The following is a 12,847-nucleotide window of genomic DNA, read 5'->3' as shown; positions in this document are numbered from 1 at the left end:
AACTGTGAAAATTCATCTTGATGGATTTGACATTTGATTAACATCTTCGTTGTGGCCACTAGTTATTAGCACTACTAAGACTTTCTTTTACTTTCTTGACTGAGAACTCTTTGCTTCCACTGACATGAAAAAAACTCGTACACAGTCGTGAACGCATACAAAACATTATGTGGTTGAAAAGCAACTGTTCTTAACGTTAAAAGCATCACAGTGAGTAGAGATGAAATTCAAGTTGAGTAGGTTCGTCACTGATTTACTACCTGAGAAAGAAAACTCCACAAGAGACTGAGGAATCTGTTGATGCCAGCCAAACCGTGTTTGAACGGCGATATGATAAAGTATGCCACTTTCCACGAAACTTACCGTGAGTAATGCTTCCTAAGTCAGAGGGAAGCAAAAGAGTTACATACGCTTGAGGTACCATGAGTTAATATTACAACTCCTGTTATCTGATTTTGTTACTTTCTTTCAGTGCCTGCAGTTGTCTATATCAGAAATTTTGGTGCAACAAGCACAGACTACATTTGCCCCATTGGAAAACTCTTGTTGAATTTCTGTTTATTTTTTTATCTGCTTCAGACAAGCTCATACAGTTGCATGATGTGTGGAAGGAGTAGGAAAAGGAGACGTTTTGTCTTTGTTACCCCAGGAATTTGTTACAGAATTCTCAGTGTGCTTATCAATTTTTAAAAGTTTTTAAAGAATAAGTGGTAAAAATCGAAGCTAAGACTTCTGGTTAAACAATATAGGTTAGATATATATTCTGTCTCTGCTTTCTCCCAAAATGCCACTGGAGAGGATGAATAATATATAAACCTTCAAGGACAAAGAAAACAGGTGCTACAATGATAGACAAAAGATGTCAACAAATCTGGATTTGTCGATCTTTTGGAAGATCAAAATCAGATAGATAAGCTAAATGACTTAACCGAGCAAAGAGAGAACCTCTAGGGGTAGAAAATAGGCCAGTTCTGGCCATGGAATCTCAGAAGGTGCCAGGAATTAGAGGCATTCATCACCACTGACCACTGACCATGAGAGTGAAGTGGGGAGTATAAGCAAGCAAGGTATAATTGAAACTCAGTTTGGGGAGGAGGTAGGTTTCCAAATCCCTTCCTCAGCCCCGAGGAGCCAGACAACGCTCTCTCCTATGTATCAGAAGCTAGAGATTTTCTTTATGAAGAAGCTGCAGCAGGGAGGTAGGAGGCCTAGACTGAGACAAGAAATGGAAGGAGGTGCTATGATGACAACAATGGTTAAGTAAAATGTGAGTGTTAATAGCGAGGTCCCACTCTGCTGTTCTGCTCAGTTCTAAGAACGGAGGACGGCAAGCATGACCTCTCAGGCAGATTAGAGGTTTCCTCTCTGGAATAACGAACACCCAAAGAGCAAAATCTATCAATACTGGAGCTGTTAGTGCCCCTTCTCCTACTCCCTACCCCCAAAAGTTTGCCCTGCCCCCAGGTCATCAACAATGAAGCATCCAGGTGGTCCATCATAAGGCCCATCTTGTGTATATAAAGTTTTCTAAAGCTACTTCTAATGCCTCACTTTTAAGAATGTAATAACATGGGGTGTCTGGGTGGCTCAGTGTGTTAAAGCCTCTGCCTTCAACTCAGGTCATGATTTCAGGGTCCTGGGATTGAGTCCCTCATCAGGCTCTCCTCTCAGCAGGGAGCCTGCTTCCCTTCCTCTCTCTGCCTGCCTCTCTGCCTACTTGTGATCTCTGTCTGTCAAATAAATAAATAAAAATATTAAAAATAAAAAAAGAATGTAGTAACAGAACAAGGGAGTCGGGCATTGGAAAAAGTCTCTAATATAATGTTAGACACTTAAGCAAACATGAATAAAGAACATGAAAAAATACAGCGAACACAGGGAAAAGGAGAAAATATCAAATAAAGCTATAATTAACATCCTTAGAGCCTGGGATATGAGAAAATAATGCATCTACAAAACAAAACAAAGCAAGAGACTTTCTAAAAACAGGAACATTTGGACAATGAGAAAGAACTCACACAAATGTAAATAGGACAACAGAAATTTTTCAAACTGGTATATGGGTAGAAATAAATAGTTGAGGAAGTCTCCCAGAAGGTCAAACAAAAAGACAAAGAGACAATGGGGAAAAAAGGAGGTTAAGAAAAATTGATGGTTCAATCCTGCTGGTTCAACTAATATGAACCCTAGAAAGAGAAAATGGAAGAAAATAAATTATCAAAGAAGTAATATAAGAAAGTTTCCCAAAACTGAAGAATTTCATATTCTGGATAGAAAAGTCCCAGAACAATACATGCAAAAAGAAAATCATAATTGGTCATGTCATAAGGAATATTCAAAACCCCAAGAACAAAGATCCTAATAGCCTCTGAAGAGGGAAAATGGTCACTTTTATATCAAAAGTCATGAATTTCTCAACAGGAACACTAAGACCTAGAAAATAACAGACTTGTGACTTTAATATTCAGAGGGAAACTGCTTTCTTACTTAGAATTCTGTTTCCCCCAAAGTGTCATGCAAGTATACTGGGATACAAAAAAGAAAAGTTGCTATGATGTGGTAGAAGGATTGGCTAACGCTATGGTGATAATCATATTGCAGTACTGTGACATTGTGATTTATCCTAAGAAATACAAATTTGGTTTTAGATCCCATTTTTGGAACAGAGCTACTAAAACCCTTGGAATTTCCTAAGCAGTGACAGCAATCAAGGTGTCCTTTGTTATGTTAATGAAGTGGCTTTTGGACAGTCCCTGATGTTGTCAAAGGGCTGGTTGTCAAAGTCTCCCCTCCAAGGAGGCAAGAGAGGGTGGAGGCTGAATCAATTACTAATGGCCAATGATTTCATCAATTATGCCTACGTAATGAAGCCTCCTGTCAATTATATTTCAATACAGCTGGAAAAAATGAGAAGATGTTTTTTCAAGCGTGAGCCGTTGGGGGCACCTTGGTGGCTCAGTTGGTTAAGCATCTGCCTTTAGCTCAGGTCATGACCCTAGGGTCCCCCCCACATGGGGCTCCCTGCCCAGCGGGGAGTCTCCTTCTCCCTCTCCTTGTGCCTGCCCTTTGCTTGCTTGTGTTCTCTCTCTCTCTCTCTCTGTCAAATAAATAAAAACTTAAAAAAAAAAAAATAAAACCAGGTGTGCAGGGAGGGGAGGGATTTTTCAGGTATGCACATATCAAATTTGCCTCCTATGTACATTTTCTTGGGAAGTACTAGGGGATGTACTCATCAAAAGCAACAGTTAACAGAAGAAAAAAAGTCCTGGGAATCAGGAGCTAGAAAAGCCAGCAAAGAGAGGGACAGATAAATTAAATGCAAAATGAAGTCCAGGGTCAAGGCCCTCAACAGCTCCTAGTCTGGGGTGCGGCGGTCATCTGAGGGTCCAAGAGGGCTGTCTGCAAAGGGTAAATGGAACTAAAGAACTGTCTGATGTTTCAACCAGTCAAAGGGAAGTTTTGCAATTCTATTGGAGAATTTGGGGGAAGAATTATATATAACTGAGCAAATGAAATAAAATGAAGCAATTAATAAAATGAAATTCTAGGGGTGCCTGGGTGGCTCAGTGGGTTAAGCCTCTGCCTTCGGCTCAGGTCATGATCTCAGGGTCCTGGGATCGAGCCCCGCTTCAGGCTCTCTGCTCAGCGGGGAGCCTGCTTCCCCACCCCCCACTCTCTGCCTGCCTCTCTGCCTACTTGTGATCTCTCTCTCTCTGTGTCAAATAAATAAATAAAATCTTTAAAAAAAAATGAAATTCTAAAGGAAAGGAAACATAATCATAGTATACTATATATCCCTGCTATGGATAATATTTGTACTGCCATAATAACAAAAATAACTCTAAGTACTCTTAAGTAATACCAGTGATATTAGTACATTACCAGGAGGGTACAGGAGACATATATGTGGAGGAATGAGTATAATCAGATGGATATGAGAGCAAAAGGCTTATTTCTATAGCAGGAAATCAAATATTTAAAAATAAATCAAATATTTAAGAATAAGAGGAAACTAATATTTAAGAAATTTTTAGCAGAAGAAACTGCTAAAAAAAAAAAAAATGAATTTGTTTGCCCCTGGTGAAAATTGTGAGAAAGAGGAAAGCAACTCCAGACCTCTAAGGGCTAGTCACTCCCTGCTGGGTTCAGGCATTGTTAGGGACTGGCTTGACACTCACAACTAGGACCTGGTATTCTCTTGCTGAACACAAAAATTTCATAGAACATCAATATCCTACAAGGACATTCTGTGACTATAATAGATCAAGGCAAAATGAAAACCACTCTATCTATAATCATGTCTAAACACAAACTAGATATGAGCATTGTCCTAGCCACAAAATGCCAAACATCTCCCCATTCCAGCTCAAGACTACTTCTTACCAACAGTAACTTTAGTATTTCTCTAGTCTTCCCTCCCTATAGATAAGATTTATGGAAAAACCCAATTATAGACTTGTCCCCATTTCTAAACAACTTCTTACCTACAGCAAGAAACGACCTCTAAACCACACAACCGAAGCCCAACCCTATAATAAGTCTGTTTAACTAAAACATCCCATGGCTCCCCACGGTGTGAGTTCTCCTTTACTGAAATGAGTAATAAGCTCTACCTATTCAATGACAGGTGTGTTCCTGGTGGCATTTGACTGTAGGGCATTGATAGATACTTGGGTAATTCGGCTGGGAGGGGGAAAGGAGCAAGTGCTATTGATTTTCTTTAAAGTTGTCATGCTATTGATTCTTAAAGAACTATATACATGTAGTACATTGATACAAATGAAATTTATATATTAAAAGAGAACTAACACCAAATATTGCATTCATATTACAGTTGTAAAACAAAAAAGCCACATCAAGTGGGTTGCTTCAGAACAATGAATATATATTCTTATTGACTTTATAAAGAGTATTTTGTCATTTGGAAATGCTTGGAATTCAGTGGCAGGTGTTCAAGAATGAACTTAAAAGTAGTCAGTTGCACTTGGCAGGATCCTCAAACAGAGGTGGAATAATTACCACCTGGTAATGGCCTCATATCAAATACTTCATCTGGAGCACAGAGCTCTTGATATAGCAGAAGGTCAACAAATGTTTGATGATTAGGACAATGGTGAGATGTAATAAATAATCCATGCATCCTTTTAAAAAAATCATTAGACTATGCTCCTTAAAAATTAATTTTAAAAAATTCCTTAATATTATCAAATTCTTGGCCAGGGTTCAAGTTCCCAACTTTCTCATAAAAGTCATAAACACCTTATTTTTCACACAAGTTTTAAAAATCGGACTCCAAATAAAGTCCAAATAGACAACTAATTCCCATTAATGATTTTCATATGAATTAAAGAAAAGGATAAACTCATTGAAAAAAATGCCAATAACAATAGTGATAGAGGGGCGCCTGGGTGGCTCAGTGGGTTAAAGCCTCTGCCTTCGACTCAGGTCATGATCCCAGGATGCTGGGATCGGGCCCTGCATCGGGATTTCTGCTAAGCGTGGATCCTGCTTCCCTTTCTCTCTCTCTGCCTGCCTCTCTGCCTACTTGTGATCTCTCTCTGTCAAATAAATAAATAAAATCTTTAAAAAAAGAAAAAAAAGAAAAAAAAAACGGTGAGAGAGGGGCGCCTGAGTGGCTCAGTGGGTTAAAGCCTCTGCCTTCAGCTCAGGTCATGATCTCAGGGTCCTGGGATTGAGCCCCACATCGTGCTCTCTGCTCAGCAGGGAGACTGCTTCCTCCTCTCTCTCTTCCTGCCTCTCTGTCTACTTGTGATCTCTCTCTCTGTGTCAAATAAATAAATAAAATCTTTTTTAAAAATGATGATAGAACAATTTAATTACGGGTGTGAAACTTATCTTTCATTTTGCCATTTTTATATGTAATGAGAAGTAGAAGTAAGGGTTGATTTAAACTGAGGCATCAGATTTACAAAACTACAGAAGACGTATTTACAGAGGTAGCTACATTCCTTTATATAGAAATAGTCAATTTTTACCATTCAGTTGCAGTCATTATTGAATTTGAGATGCCTTATCATACCTGGGAATTTAATACTGCAAGTCCTCCATTGGCAAATTCTATAGTCAGTATGTAAAGAAAATGGTCTGTCAGACTGTCAGGGACTATATTTGAATTGAGAAGTAATTAAGGGTATTTCGTTAATTTGGTTAGCAAAACCTCCTCTTTTAACAGCATTAAAGGCCTCCGAAATTAATACCAGGATTTAGATTACAGCTTTGCAGCACTTCTCTGTTGAGTCATTGATGTGTTTGTAAGGGTTCTGACTCTTCATACAGTCATGGGCTGATGACATGAAACCAATGAAGTAAGTTTTTATGTGAAATAAAAACGAGATAGTTTTCCTCTCTGCCAAAGTTTTCTGAGACACGTTTTCAAATGAAGGTGTGCCAGATGTGTTGCTACTATTTAAGAGAGAGAGAATGATCAGGGAGAGTGGCAGGGCAGAGGGGAAAACGGGCTCCCACTGAGCAGGGAGCCTGATTCAGAACTCTACCCTAGAACCCTGAGATCATGACCTGAGCCCAAGGCAGATGCTTAACCCACTGAGCCACACAGGTACCCATGGTGTCCCAGTATTTAGAACGTGTTTATATACCCTCCTCACGGCTTGACTTCTTCAAGAGTGTAATTAGAGTTTTGAGGGTAGTTCTGGCAAAGAGAAAGAAGTCCCTGAAAGAAAGAGAATCTAGAAAGAAGAAAAAAGAAGGGTGTAACATAAACTATATAGTCCTCCAAGTTCACCTCCAGGTTCCCTCCTTTCCTCTGGACAGTCACAACATAATCTACTGATAGAATATGACTGTGCCATCCTAGATGTCAATTCCACAAACTGACCCTTCGCCTGTACTCTAAGTCATCTCTTAGAGACCTTATTCTTAGACATGTCATATAAAGATTCATCTCTTGGGAAGTGGAATCATCATCTTATTCCTCACAGCACAAAAATAAAATGCAAGAAACAAATTCTTCAGTGGGAACCACACCCTCAACATCATGGAAACTCGATTTTGAAGTGAGGATAGGATGCTGAGGGATGCATAATTTGCTGCTTTTTAGAAATAATAGACCTCTTCCAATTAAATATGGATAGACTAAGACCACCTCAGAACACCACAGCATCATCATCACCAGGAGAACAATATTATACCCATTCAATCCTCAATCTAGGTATGTTTGTATACCTAGAAATACACTATACAAAATATAAAAAATACAAACAACTTTGTATAGCTTAGAAATAAAATTCATTATAAATAGAAAGTATTAAATTCTTCAGAACCACAACTTTCTCCCCTCTTAGACCACTGTTATCTTGACACATTGATGTGATGCATTCAACTGCTGTCTTAAATTATGTATATCCACTACAGATATGAACCATGTCCAATATCAGAAAACGTTATCAATCTTTTTTTTTTCTGTCACTTTCCCTCTCATTGCTCTGATTTCCAGGTTCCAGGCCACCCTAGGATCTCAGCAAGTGGCAATGAATGGAGGAAGACGGCCATAACTGGCCCTGGGCAAGCATTTATATTACGAAATTATCACTGGCATCTCCTTTCTGGAACTATTTCCCTCTTGCCTCTTCCTTTCAGCATATCTTCCCTGTTCTTTTTCTTTTGCTGCCTTGAATCAACTGCCAAGAATCCCTTGGATAAACCCATTTGCACTAGAGTCTTGGCAGGTCTGTGAGTTTCCTCACTAGCATTAATTATTTTTTTTAAGAATGAATTTGCAATAGTACCTCTCAGTCTGTGTGTTAGGTCTGCACCATGAAGTGACATCATCAGGAACATTTTTGTTTTCTGTCCCTTTGAACAATGTTATTTAGCAATGCATGGTTTTTAAAGTTTCATTTCTTCATTCAAAATTAAGCTACACAATCATAGGGGAACTTTATTTGATTTTTGAAAACCAAAACAAGAGTAAATTAATTTCTGTTCTCATAAAGGATTCACATTTGTTAGGACACAGACGATCCAAGATGGTGCCACCTTTTAAAGATGCTTTTACAGCTCCTGATAGACCCAGATAACAGCGCCACTGTAATCCCAGGTTCCCATAGTGAATTAAATCTGTTTTGGGTTATTTAGGTCACATACTGCATAAACGCCCTCTGTGTCATTTCTCTGTAAAGAGTGAGTGTGCTTCAGTTTTCTCTATAATATACATTTATTTTTGGAGCTCATTAAACAGGTTATGGAAATTTAAATAGGTCTAGTCAGTAGACAGAAGCTAAAGCTGAAATTAGAAGTACTCTCTGTGGTATTATCTAACACAAGAGGAGGGTCGTTTTTAACTCTTGGCTGCTGCCTACAAAGGAACTAAGAGCACTATTTGAAAATCAGGTCTGAAAATCAGGTCTACGCTTTTCTAATATGCTGTGATTGCTCCAGAATATTAGTTTTGTTTTATTTATTTATTTTTTTAAGATTTTATTTATTTACTTGACAGACAGAGATCAGAAGTAGGCAGAGAGGCAGGCAGAGAGAGAGGAAGAAGCAGGCTCCCTGCTGAGCAGAGAGCCCAATGCAGGTCTAGATCCCAGGACCCTGGGATCATGACCTGAGCTGAAGGCAGAGGCTTTAACCCACTGAGCCACTCAGGCGCCCATAGTTTTGTTTTAAAAGCAATAGATAGTGATTTCTATAAGCAATCTTTGTCCAGGTAGGGGTGGGAGTAAGAAAATTCTAGTTTAAATAGTATAGTCCACTTGGTCTTCCCCACCATTCCTTCATACTCCCTTTGTTACAAATACGTGGTTGTAATTTCTCCTTGATTTTACACTGGTCTGTATTTTTCTAAAGTCTAAGATCATTCCTGGAAAAGAATAAACTAAGTGCTTAGGGATTAATTATTTAACTGCATTTTAGTAAAGGTACCATATGAATTCATTCGATTATACAGGACAGTACAATAAGTCAACACCTCTGTATGGGAAACTTCCTTATGCTCTGAAAGAGTTAACCCCTCTGTGCCTCATTTATATCCTATATGGGACTAATGTTCACAGGAGAAAGATGCCAGTGTGTTCAATACTAGAGGACTTTTCTTATTCCAAATGTATAAGAGAGCGGGGGTGCCTGGGTGGCTCAGTGGGTTAGGCAGCTGCCTTAGGCTCAGGTCATGATCTCAGGGTCCTGGGATAGAGCCCCGCATCGGGCTCCTTGCTCAGAGGGAGCCTGCTTCCTCCTCTCTCTCTGCCTGCCTCTCTGCCTGCTTGTGCTCTCTGTCTCTCTCTCTGTCAAATAAATAAATAAAATCTTAAAAAAAAAAAAAAAGAGAGCGAATGTATTCATGCATGGAAAGGGCTGACTCCTCTGTTTGGGTACTTTTGAAAACCACAATTTCATTAATGAAATCTTCATGATTTTAATGATAGCTTAGAATAGTAAAAAGGAACACTTCTGAAAGAATTGATAGTTACTAATTCAATTACTGGCAATACAAGGAGACTTCAGCTTACCTTGTGGGACAAGCTGTAAGATTTTAAATATACATTTTTAACACATTCAAAATATTCTCTGTAAGAAATTCAACATTTTAAAAAAGTACCCGACTCCCAAATATTTTATTTTACTTCATTTGTTCTCCCTTCAGCAACAAGCATTAAGCTTAATACCTGCCAACAGAATCTCAATATTCTTAAGAACCCAGAAAGTAGAGCACGTCGGTATAGAGAGCAGCAAACGTGTTAGGAATTAAAACACACACACACACACACACACACACACACACACGAGAAAATACTTTCAATATGATTTTCAAGAGGAAGAAGTGATCCATGGGAGGGCTATTCATGTGAGTATAGAACTGTGTTTTGAGGATTTTTGCAGCAGTTGAAAACCTTATCCTTGTCCAAAGGAAGAAATAGCAGTGTGTTTGTATGACCTTGTAGACTGATATTTTGAGCCATTACTTAATCCAGCAGCTGTGGCAATGCCCTTTTGTATGATACAAAATAAACAAAGAAGCAGAATATAATAAGGCAAGTGAATTCTTGAGCAAGTCGGTTATGTGCATACAGCTTAGCTTCCATAGAATGTTAACTGTTTCAGTGTGAAAGCGGTGATAGATTCTCTACAGTTTAGCTGTGAGATTTGGGCCAATAATAGATACTGCAGCCTATTGGGGGGCAACTTCAATCAACACCCGTGAGCCATGACTAGCACAGACAGTGAGATGAGATCATCAGCCATAATCCACTTGAGAAAAGCTAGGTGTTTATCACCAAATCTCTGCTGAATAAAAATGAGGACAAGTGACCTGCCTATCTACATATTACAGAGAACGGGAGCCCCGAAGTGCGATATTTGCCTGCCAGTGAATATTTATCGTGTGCTGAGTATTCTTCTGATCCTCTATGTGCCTTAGAAGAAATAGTTCTTATCCTCGTGGATCTTAAAAAAATCTAGCAGAAGTAGTCAAACATTGCATCTAATAAGAATCGGAAAATTTACACCAAAAGAGCAAACTAGCCATGTGTTATCCAGGGTTTTAGAAGAATTAATGCCATAGACTAGACAAGGAAAGGAAATGGAAGAAATGGCCTAACAGCACAGGCAGGCAAGTGAGGCTCAATATATATCGATGTAGACATCCTCAATGCAACTACAAACCTGTGGCTAAGTCTCTGACTTGCAGAATGGGCAGTGGAACCACAGATGAACCAAGAGCACAGCAGTCAGGAGAACTTGGGGGTGAAGCCATCCCCAGGGATGCAGCCGAGCAACCATGACATCATTCCACTCATCATGTAGGTAGACCAAGCACATCCTGTTTCCGTGGGGACAGGAACTGTGACACAGCTGACATCTTAAACCTAAAAAAAAAAAAAAAAAAAAAAAAAAATTCCTCTGGGTTATATATGAACTTTTGTTTAATAATGAATTTCTTCTGCTCAATCCTCGAATCTCTTAGCCTGGTGGATAAATGAATTTGGTTGGCCCAAAGAAAACTCTGTGGGTGTGATTTTGAATGAAAATGTAAGCATTGGTGGGTTTTTGGCTTTGGAGGGGGTGTGGGGTTGGCTTTTTTTTTTTTTTTTTTTTCTGACACAGTGTGGAAGGCACTGGAAGAAACAGTTTTTCTCACACCTGCTACTTCTCTAGGGATCCCGGGATTTCTACTCCTCTATGGTAATTGTCAACATGACATTTTTCCCTAAGTTTACTCTCAAATGATTTTCTAGGATACAAAAATGGTAAACCGATGGGAGTATATAATATGAGGTAATTACTTCCATCCCCTTGAGATTCAAAACTTTCCACCCTCTCATAAGCCTTCAAAAAAGTGCTGTTTTTGTCCTATGGCTGATTGCATCTGCCAGATAAAATACAGATTCCTTACTTTTGAATGGTATATCCTTTGGAGAGCCTCAATACCAAGATAAAATGGAGCTTTATAATAAAGCACTTTGTCAGCTCAGACTCAAGGGATTTCCCACACCTAGGGAGTTCCTTTTTTAAATATGTATAAGAAAACAACAGCAGCCACCTTCAAACAGCTGTATACTATACCGGAAATACAACTGGCTTTGAAATATATGCATATACTTACACACACATTCTAAAATGTGTTCCACGTGTTGTAGAGAAACAAAATTCATCTCTTTTGGTGAGTCCCAATCACTTTCAGTTATAAATCCTAAATTTAGCAAGATAACCTACAAATATGTTCACTTGTTACAAATGTTTACTAAGCGTCTACTATGTGTCAAATACTTTTAGGCACTGGTCACATAAGTCCCTTTCCTCATGGAACTGATAGTAAAGTGAAACACACATCCTGTTTGTGCAGTTCAGCCTGCCAAGAGAGGCTCACTAACTAACTACTTCAGATAAACTATTTCTAATGCGGTGTATTCTGCCTTTATTATGTATTTTTTTGGGAGTTTATCTTAGTGCTACGGGTAAAAAGACAGTTCGCAACCTGTTGCAGCAGGTAAAGGTTATCTGATATTTCACAACAAAATTAATACCAAATTCTTTCAGCACTGATTTTTTTGTTTATCTTGAGTGCTAGAATAAAGTAATTGTTAATAGTCATGCTTGAAACAGATCACTGCATTTCAAAATAATTATGAAGACTCTTCTTCTCCCTTGTTGTCAAGCATAGTATCTGTTTTGATGATACTATGCCGTGATACTATACCAAAAAGTGTGTTTTTAAACTGGTTATAGCTTCACAAAACATTATAATGACTAAGAAATTGCAGATACGTTTAGTATCATTGTTTTCCCCATAATGAATTTGGTCCTCTGACTGGTTAAAGGTCCGTTTTCATGATGTCAGATCACTGAATGGAATTTTGAGTTCTTGGAACTTCAAAAGGCTCACTATGTAATAAAACATTCAAATCTAATTTGAAAGGAAATTCTTCACTAGTGTCCGTTTCCTGTGTGTCTTGTAAATAGGTGCAACTTTGAACACTCCGTCTTGCTAATGCCACCTCTTTTTGTCATTCCTGTATATGTTCTCTTGTAATTAGATATTGGAATGTTGAAATCCAATAAACTTAAACTTAAAAAGGATCATACAATTCCAGAGCTGGAAATCTGAGTTTGCCCTAGTCCCACCTTCTTACTTTATGATGCAGACACTGAGGAAAGAAATAGCCACATGTGTGAGGTGTTGCTATGGAGCTCATCTGCTACCTGCCAGTTCCACTTCCCAGTTCTGGTACCTGGCTCAGTCCTGAACAGGAAAGATGTGTTCTTTTCAATAAAAAATCATGAATTGTAAACTCCATGCACTTCCTTGAATTAGAACTATTAAATTACTCATAACTCCTTTAAGTATTATTTATTTCTAAAATTTGGCCAG

Source organism: Martes martes, assembly GCF_963455335.1.
Source record: "Martes martes genome assembly, chromosome: 2".
NCBI classification, from domain to species: Eukaryota; Metazoa; Chordata; class Mammalia; order Carnivora; family Mustelidae; genus Martes; species Martes martes.
This window is presented reverse-complemented; position numbering follows the sequence as displayed.